The 10,290-nt window shown below is 41.0% G+C and overlaps 1 non-coding gene across 1 annotated transcript; it reads left to right on the top strand.

Moving 5' to 3' along the window:
* Window positions 1-3,333: 3,333 nt before the first annotated feature.
* trnag-gcc (transfer RNA glycine (anticodon GCC)) lies at window positions 3,334-3,404 on the top strand. Its single transcript has one exon. It is a non-coding gene; the product is annotated as a tRNA-Gly (tRNA).
* Window positions 3,405-10,290: the final 6,886 nt, after the last annotated feature.

Genomic DNA, 10,290 nt, shown 5'->3' with positions numbered 1-10,290 from the left:
CTACCACAAGTCCCTTCACTAAAACATAATTCGCTCTGAACAGATGACAAAACACTTTCAAGCAGGAACTTTGTCTCCTAAAGTCACATTTTTTTATTCTTTACTCAGGTTGGGGAGCTGCAGGTTGTCAGAGATCAGCTGTTCTTCTCTGGTCTCAGCTCTGAAGTCCAACCCCTCCCATCTCAGAGAACTGGACCTGAGTTGGAACGACATGGAGGATTCAGACCTGAAGGATCTGTGTGATTTTCTGAAGAGTCGTCACTGTAGACTGGAGACTCTGAGGTCAGACTCATGTTTTATTTCTGCTACAGTTGAACTCAGTTCATGTTCCTTTCAGTAATATTGTTTCACTCTAACCCTCAGTGAAGCTGTGAGAGGAGAACAGAAACAGATTTCAGGATTAGACAGAAAGACAGAGAGAAAACAGTCAGCCAATCAGATCAGTCAGAGGACTGTTGTGATCATGTGACCATCAAATGAAGCAGATTCCAGCTGAAGAACTCAGAGATGTTCAGATTCTGGTCCTCGTCCATCAAACTGTCAGATCTGAGCTGAGACTGTTTGTTCTCTGATCAGGTTCATCTGTCACAGCTCTGAGATCAGTCTGACTGAAAGCTGCACATCACTGATCTTCTTTCATCACACTGTCACCATGTGGTCTTTCTGCAGACCAGAATCCTGTCTGTCTGTCTGTCTGTCTGTCTGTCTGAGTCTCTCAGTTTAAATGGACCTTCAGTAAATCATCAGTAAAGTGATGAACCTTCATGACTCAGCTCTTTATCTCCACTGTGGACTCAGAGAAATGTGCTGAGTCAGCAGACTTGAGGTCTGTGAGTTTCCAGCTCAGTGTGTTCACTGCAACACGTTAACATGAGCTGAGAGGAAGCAGCTGCTGCACATCTGGACTGAACAGGACTGAAGTCCCTGCAGGTCTTTATGCTGGATCTGCATCACTGACTGACAGCTGATGGACAGAGTCAGGAAACACTGATGGATCTGCTCTCTTCTTCTCTACACAGGTGGTGGTGAAGAGGAAGGTGTGTGCTGATGGAGGATCAGCTGCTTCCTGATGATCCAGATGTTGCAGCAGCAGCTTGTCCAGACTCTGGACCATGTTCCTGGGAGGTGGAGAGGAGAGCTTCATCCAGCAGAGACTGACAGAGGAATCAGAACTGGTCTGAGAACAGAGTCCAGTCCACCATGATCCCAGAGACTCCTCAAGTCCTCCTCTCCTCTCAGCCAGCTCCTCCAAACTCCACCTGGGGTTTAGGTTCAGCTTCTTCTGGACCCTTTGGGCTGCTTTGGGAGTGTTTATAGAAGCATTACTCTATAAAAGATGTCATTTTGATGTGAAACATGTGACTGTCAGTCGGCACTGATTAAACTTTTAAATTGGCCCTTCCCTTCATAAAATGTGAATTGTCTTTTTTTGTTGTTGTTGTTTTTTGTTTTTGATTTTCTCAAATAATTTTTATTTTTAACATGTAGCAAAAAATATCTTATTTAAACAAATAACAGGATGCTGAAAGGGCTGAACTCAGAGGACACTGCAGCAGTTTATCTTTTGAAAGCACAATTTTTACTTAATGTACTAAATAACCTTTGTGCGACAAACAAAGTCCTGCTTTAATCTGAGTGTCTCTGTCTGTCTGGATTGTGATCTGGTCCAGGTGGGGGATATTGTCTTATTTATTTTTATATTTTAATGTGTGAAGTACTTCGTGCAACATTGTAAATTGTTTGAAAAGTGCTTTATAAATAAAGTTTAAAAGATTGATATAATACAGTCCCATAATTTACTGCTGGAGTCATGCAGCAGACTCTCAGCTCAGTGTGTGAATGTGCTGCTGCTGAACTGGGACTCATGAGTTCCACTCTGAACCAATGAGTCATGAATCATGAGTCTGACTGTGAACCAGTCTACAGTATGTGCTGTGGGTGAGTGACAGCTCATAGCGGGGAGGGAAAGGGAGTGAAACAGCAAACCAGAGCTGCTGCTTTTCCTCCTTCTTTCTATATGAACATGAGCACCATGATGCACACTGCTGTGTTCTCATATCAAGCTCATGTTCACCTTCTTTCTTTCACAGGGAGAACATGAAAGAAGCTGAAGCTGAACTCAGCCTTCCAACTTTAGTGCTCCGTGTCACAGACTGATCCATTTTCTGACGTTATAGTCCACACCAGGCTGCAGCCTCTCTGTGTGACACTTTGTTCATCATTATTTTCACACTTTAGTTGCTGCTTCTTTTCATTTAGGCTCCATGTAGGCTGTTCATGATGACTTTGTTTGCGTGTGGCTGTTTTCTTCTGAATGTGGGATCTCTGTCTGAATGAAAGTTTCACAATCACTGCCTCAGACTGCATTCAGAAGGAATTGTTGAAGTCATAGAAGCTGAAGAGTTGATGATCAGAGGCTGACAGCTAAAGGAAGCTAGAATGCACACTGCTCTCTGACAGAGTCGGCCTCCCTCCACATTTAGGAGGCTTTTTCACTTCTTACAACAGCTGACAAAGGGCTCATCTGGGATTTGAACCCCGGACCTGTCACACCCTGAGCCAGAATCATCCTGATTGTTCCTGGAATGGTTTGGTTAGTCAGAGTGTGTCTGTGTGTGTTCTTGTCTCTCTGAGTGGTTGGAAATGAAAATGGAGATCGGTAGAAGCAGATGACTCTGAGGATGAATGAATGTTTCACTGACAACATCAACTGTTTGCTCACCTCTATGAGGCTGTGTGACGTCACTGGAGATGAAAGACGGAAGCGTAAAAGAGTCAGATGGAATGGCGCATGCGCACAAAGATGCTCACGCTTGTCTCGCAAACGAATGAAGTGAAACACAAATCAGCTGTGAGACAAATAAGTGCCGTTAAATTGAACTAAAATCAAATCGGTTGGTTTGTTCCTCCCACATACTCAGATGTCTGTTTTGCCTTCTACTTATTAAAATGCTTCTTTTCCAGCTTTCGCTCATTTTTGAAATCGCGCACCTCGTCCACTGTGTGTGTGTGTGTGTGTGTGTGTGTGTGTGTGTGTGTGTGTGTGTGTGTGTGTGTGTGTGTGTGTGCTCTCTCTGCTGGTCTGAGCTCTCAGTTAATTTAAATGCTTTGTTGGATCTGTCTGTCTGTATCATGTCAGAAACTCTGAAACACTCTGAACTTCTTTAAAACACGCTGGATTTACTGATATGAAAGTGTCCAGCAGTCCATGATGGATTATCAGCTTGAATGTAAATACATTGTTATATATTAATACAGAAATTAGAATAATCATCTGTGAAAGGCTGCTGATGCCTGGAGATTCATGACGTCATGGTAAAAGCTGTTCAGTAAGCATTGGTGGTTCAGTGGTAGAATTCTCGCCTGCCACGCGGGAGGCCCGGGTTCGATTCCCGGCCAATGCAGAGGAACTCTTTATCAACATCCAGATGTTAGAAACACAGTGCTGCTTGGAAAATACCCAGATAGACTCCAACACACTGTGACTTTGTGAAACAACCAGTGGAGCCCCCTGGTGGTCAGTAGAAATGCAGCCCCTCTGAGCTGGTGGCAGACCAAGGCTTCAGTCTGCACACATCTTCCACATGTGATGGCACACACACTGTGTATTGTGGCAACATCCGTCCCCTCAGAGAGAATCTGCTCTTTAACCCTCCTGTCGTTTTCACCCCCCCGCCCCTTACTTTAGTGTTCCTGCTCTGTTTTATACGGTGGCCGGTAAGTGCAAAACTAAATTACAAAGTGCCAAACACTTTTACAAAGCATGTAAACAAATTTACATGTTGGGAAACATTTTTACATTTTCGACAAAATTACACAAGAAAAACACTTTTACCCCGGACAAAACAAATTTACATTTTAGAAAATAAATTTACATGTATCGAAATAAATTTCCAAACGACAGAATCTTCCGGAAGGGGAATGTACCAAATGCCGGAAGTGATCCAGAAGAAGATTGACTGTGAGCTCAAAAAGTTTGTATCGGTTTGTGTGGCGGGAAAACTTTGCAGAGTGAAAGTTTATGGCAGCATGGAGTAAATGATGTTTTGGCCGTTTTGTGGAAACAACTTGAGCCAATTTACGCGGTTGTGTTTTCCGTGCGGACGATCTGTAGAATGTTTAACGTTGATGAACGGACCAGACGGAAGGAGCACGCGCACAGGAGACATCTAATAAACAGCCGGAAAATGCTAAACAAGCTAAGTGTAGCATCGCGCTAACTAGCTGAAGCCGCTGTCAGACATGCAGTGAATTAAAGTGCACCGTTTCATTTAGCAGCCAATCGTTGTCTTCACGGAATAGCGACGCGTTTAGTTAGTATGCGTCGCTAGTTTTTATTTATTTATTTTATTTTAGGCGTATATTTATGCTAAACGCACAATTGTTGCTGATTGTTTTAGCTGCTGCTAACTTTCTGTTTTGATACGGAACTCCGTTCATTCCAGCAGAACAACCATGAACATCATATAAACAATTCATGGAGGACAGAAAGTCAAAGTCAAAAGAACTGTGGGCCGAAAGGAAACAGGTCCAGGTACGTGTGTGGATATATCTGTAAAATATGGAAGTAAATATGTGTGTGTGTGTGAAATGAATGATATCTTTTTGTTATTTTAGCAGATAAACATGGATTGATGGCGCCACATGGAGCTGATTTAAAAGCTCAGAGAGGGAAAACACTCCCATTATATACAGATCCGGAGGTAGCAGCACCTGATCTACTGAAGCAAGCTGTCCAAGAAATGAGAACATTTAACAAGAAGATGGATGAAGGAGCAGACCTTCTTTTGTATCCAGACTGTTCAGAGGTGCTCCATGTGCCTGGGTCAGAAAGCCCATTCAAACTGGCAGAATATAAAAAGGAAATAGGAAAGGCACTTTTTTCATTTGCCTAGAAACACACTTTAGAGGAGGTTTGTGGATCTCTTCATTCAGTATTTTTACATATTTATTCATTCTGATGTAGCATAATTAATAATGTGTTGTTTGTTTTTACTACAGAGGTTGATACATCAGACTCTGATTCTGAAATTGTCATCACATCGAGGAGCACAGCTGAATTCAATGCAGCTGACACTGTGGTACGTTCATTTTTACATTTTGTACTTTCAGTTTTTTTATTTATTTATTGATAGAATATGCATTTGGTTTTTAAGCATAAAGTCTAAGAACCAAGTCTTGATTATTTGGCATTTACTATTCCAATCAGACACCCTGATAACCTTTCACCATTGATATATACTGTATGTGGTGAGGGAACAATAATGGAAGCTGTTTAAAGTTGCTGACAATTGTGTGCTTTTCTTCTCAGGTTTTTGAACCAAAAAAAACACAGTTCTCCCACACAAACCTGAAGATAAAGGGTAGGTATTAGTTTTTACAAAAGAAGTCATTTGTCTTTAAGTTGTTGATGTGATTGTGATGAACATGTGGTAGAAAATATCATACATGTAATATTATTTATAACAAAATAATCTCTTATTTATAAATCTGATGGTTCCTCTCTACCTCTAAATGTTACTCAAAGCTCTGTTATACTCTGAATCATAAAGTTAATCAGTTTCTCAATTTTATCATGTTTCAGAGATTCATCCACAGCTCAGCCTGGACAGGTATTAAGGCAGATTATGGCAGTCTGATGTTCTTTGCTTTCAGTGTGTTGTTTCAGACATTTTCATTTGTTTTTCAGACAGTAATATCTGACACTGAGGATCTGGATTCACCTGAAACAAATCCAGTCAGGAGTACTTGCTACGGGTAAGTAAAAAAACAACAGCGACTCACTTAATTTAATTTTAATTTATTGATTACATGGGAAAGATATTTGCATTTGTAAGATGTTCAACATATTCTGAAACCTGTGACATGCTGGTAAAATTCACAGATGATGCTGTTTAGGAAGAAGGAATTGACACAGGTGGGCCGACATGAGAGTTTTTAACTCTACTGATGAAACATCTGAAAGACCGGCCCATTTCTGATGGACCAGAAGGACATCAGTTCTTGGTGTACAATGCAAATGGTATGAACAGGGTTAGATGTAAACAACACTAATGGTTAATGATCATTAACTTTATATATCACATGACATACGCTTTGTTGCTTGAACTATTTTTAAAAAATGTGTTGTTTCATCTCAGATTGAGAATGTTTCTTCAGTGGATGGTCTGTGAGAATGCATCATGAGACGCAGCACAATGTTACAGACAGCAGGCTGTCTGAGACGTGTTGCTGCTGTTGAAGAAAAGAAAGAAATCCTGTCAGACTCCCTCCGATGGTACATTATTGACCGCAACTCATCTGTAATTGACAGGTAAGATCATATTTGTAATGATGTGATTTTTATTTTTTTGTATTTAAGATATTTTAGTTTGAAATGCCTCATCATCCCCCTCTGTGGTTTATTAAGAATGTATATTCTTTAGCTCTGAGTCAGTGTGTCAGAATGTGTGCCTTAGTTTAGTATAATTGCTGTGTGATGTCTGTCTCCCCTTCCTCTGTCTTATGCCAATCAAAAGGTGCTCATGTCATTCCAGTCTTGTGTTTGTGTGCGTAATTCTTGCAGTCTGTAGAGTAACAATTACCCTGCCAAGTGCAAAGCAAGACACAGAGTTCTTCTTTAAATCAGTAATGTTCAACACAACCATTTTTACTCATTTCTATATGTTTGGGTGGATAGTTATTTTAGAAAACATTGAAGTTTCTTTTGGTCATTTAAATGTGAAACAATGTTTGTGGTGACTTTTTAGATTCAAAGATGGTCTTTCAGCTCTTCAGTTTCTGACTGCACTGCAGCAACAGCCTACTTTGCTGGCCCCCGTCCTGTGCCACTCTGAAAAGCCACTCACTGGTCTGGAACTTGAGACTCTTCAAACCTGACCTCAGTCCATCAGGAAGTAACAGGAGACTTAAAGAAAGTCAAACTTTGGGCTACTGGGCGGACTGTGTCTTTTATTGTGAAGGTTTGTAAATCACTTTTTTTTGTAATTTGTTGAGAAAATACATTGCCAAGATGTAACTGAAGGTTTTTCTTTGCAGAAGGTCAGGCTGCTGTGTCTCTGGAGGATGTTTTGATGTTTGCAGCTGGGCTGACTTCACCTCCCCCGTCCGGATTGGAACCATCGCCAAGAATAGAGTTCCTGGATGACTCTCCATTCCCAGTTCCCAATACATGTTCAAACACTTTGAAATTAGCACTCCTAGATTCACACACTGTGTTTAAGTCACATGTGGACTTGTAACTGTAACTTGTAACTGTAACTTGTAACTGGTAACTAGATCACCCCTCGAGACCAGACTCCAAAAAGGTGTTGTTTTTTTTTCTCTCTCCACACAGTTAAGATTTTCACTGTTAAGTTTTAGACAAAACAAATTTCAAGAAGTTTTGTTTTCCATACTTACAAAAATATAGGACTCATTACTTTGCTATAGTTTTTATCAATTGATTTCAAACTCAGGAAAAATGAAGCTGTGACACTTGGTGTTCAGACAGACTGCAGTGTTCCACCACTCCAAATCAGATTTCATAGTTTGTCATTCACTTTTCCTTGTGATGTTTCCGAATGATTCTGGTACCTGTTCATCTGAAGAAATGAAACAATGGGAATGCAAATGTTATGTTTACAAACAATAAAAAAATTGCAAATATTTCCTTCTGATTGCATCTGTGAGAGATTAGTTATGAGTTTTTTCCAAACTATTTGAAACCGGAAAAATTGCATGTTTTTCAGTCATGGCAATATTTGATTCAATTCTGTGTTACTTGTCTAATACCAAATCACAGCACAGTCATCTCATGGCTCTTGACATGTATATTAAAAAAATTAATCAATTAAAAAAATAAATAAAGTAGAAATAGGACTGAAACCTCAATGAGTAAGCACTTGATAATGCAGGAAGGGAAAATTCCCTTTGTCACTGACTTACAGCTGAGCAGTTTCTTTCAGCTTCATGTACAGTTCTGTTGCAGACTCCCAGTTCTCTGGCTTCTGTAGTTGTTTGTGCTCCATAACAAAGTCAAAGTCCTCCTGCATGTTTGAGTCCCCACATGGAGCTATTGACAGGCTCGCCTCTGGAACAGCATCCAAATCAGCTGGTTCAATCTCAAATCCAGTCTGTGGAGCCAAATCTGTGTTAGATACAATAAATAGTTTATATTATTTATTTACATTTAACCAATAATAATAAAACAAACATGGAAATATCAATCATCACCAATATTACCTGTGTGGTCAGCAGTACAGTTCATTGGACATGACGCTGTTCTGGAAGTGTGAATCCTGTGACTGTTCCACAGTCTCACACACTCATCCAACATCACCATAGCAACATCTCAGAAGGCACTGATGCTCATGGCTCCCGTTGAAGTATCCAGCAAACAACTCCATCCAGAACTGAGACCTATAGAAATTGATAGAATCGGAAGTAAATATAGATTATTAGTAGAAGTGGGACTCCATTAAAAAAAATCTAATTCATTAAAGGCTTTGTAATGAATGAATTGAAACGAAGGCGTTAAAGTCCCAGCCTCAATTATTATATATGTTTAGAGGAGTTCATCTGCGATAGAACATAAAGATAAAAATCAAATGAAAGGTTCGTCATAATAAAATGACTTCATGAAGGCCACTTACCTTCCCCTTCTAAATATGGCCCACCAGGATTCAACACGCTGCTTATTCGTGGATGAGCCATACATGTGGCTGGACGGCCCAGAGCAGCAGTCATCATGATGGAGGCGTAGGGGAGACTGAATGGCAGCCATAATGCCATTCTCCGTGCCACAATCAGTCCTCAGTCTCATGAGAGGAGATTCTCAGCGATCACTGTTGGCTTCTTGTTATTTGTCGGTCCACATTGGAGCCACAGCACTTTAGGTGAAAAAATCCATCCATGCGTCCTGAGAGAGCCAGTTTATCAGAACCATCTGCATGCCACATACAGTTCGCTCCCATTGAGGAGCAGCTTCTTCTTAGAAACCTTCTGCGTGCTCTCTCATTCATCACATCATCTCTCTTCACTCGAAGATTGGACTTTTGTCTGAGTACCTGCCACATCATCCGATAGCCAAACAGTTGTCCAGGTCCACGAAGTTCCAACCTGATGGCGTTTGGAGAGGAATCATCCTTTTAAGAGTCCGCAGGCTGATGTTTGCACCGTGTAAACTTCACATCATGCTTCAGTAGAAGTGCTGCTACCTCCGGATCTGTATATAATGGGAGTGTTTTCCCTCTCTGAGCTTTTAAATCAGCTCCATGTGGCGCCATCAATCCATGTTTATCTGCTAAAATAACAAAAAGATATCATTCATTTCACACACACACACACACACACACACATATATATATGTACTTCCATATTTTACAGATATATCCACACACGTACCTGGACCTGTTTCCTTTTCCTGCCCACAGTTCTTTTGATTTTGACTTTCTGTCCTCCATGAAACGGTGCACTTTAATTCACTGCATGTCTGACAGCGGCTTCAGCTAGTTAGCGCGATGCTACATTTAGCTTGTTTAGCATTTTCCGGCTGTTTATTAGATGTCTGCTGTGCGCGTGCTCCTTCCGTCTGGTCCGTTCATCAACGTTAAACATTCTACAGATCGTCCGCACGGAAAACACAACCGCGTAAATTGGCTCAAGTTGTTTCCACAAAACGGCCAAAACATCATTTACTCCATGCTGCCATAAACTTTCACTCCGCAAAGTTTTCCCGCCACACAAACCGACACAAACTTTTTGAGCTCACAGTCAATCTTCTTCTGGATCACTTCCGGCATTTGGTACATTCCCCTTCCGGAAGATTCTGTCGTTTGGAAATTTGTTTCGCAACTTGTAAATTTGTTTTCTAAAATGTAATGTTTGTTTTTTCCGTGGTAAAAGTCTTTTTCTTATGTAATTTTGTTGAATAAAATGTAAAAATGTTTCCCGACATGTAAAAGTGTTTGGCACTTTGTAATTTAGTTTTGCACTTACCGGCCACCGTATCAAACAGAGCAGGAACACTAAAGTAAGGGGCGGGGGGTGAAAACGACAGGAGGGTTAAAGAGCAGATTCTCTCTGAGGGGACGGATGTTGCCACAATACACAGTGTGTGTGCCATCACATGTGGAAGATGTGTGCAGACTGAAGCCTTGGTCTGCCACCAGCTCAGAGGGGCTGCACTTCTACTGACCACCAGGGGGCTCCACTGGTTGTTTCACAAAGTCACAGTGTGTTGGAGTCTATCTGGGTATTTTCCCAGCAGCACTGTGTTTCTAACATCTGGATGTTGGCAAAAAGTTACTG

The sequence above is a fragment of the Echeneis naucrates genome, chromosome 2 (assembly GCF_900963305.1).
Source record: "Echeneis naucrates chromosome 2, fEcheNa1.1, whole genome shotgun sequence".
In the NCBI taxonomy this organism is placed as follows: domain Eukaryota; kingdom Metazoa; phylum Chordata; class Actinopteri; order Carangiformes; family Echeneidae; genus Echeneis; species Echeneis naucrates.
This window is presented reverse-complemented; position numbering and strand designations above follow the sequence as displayed.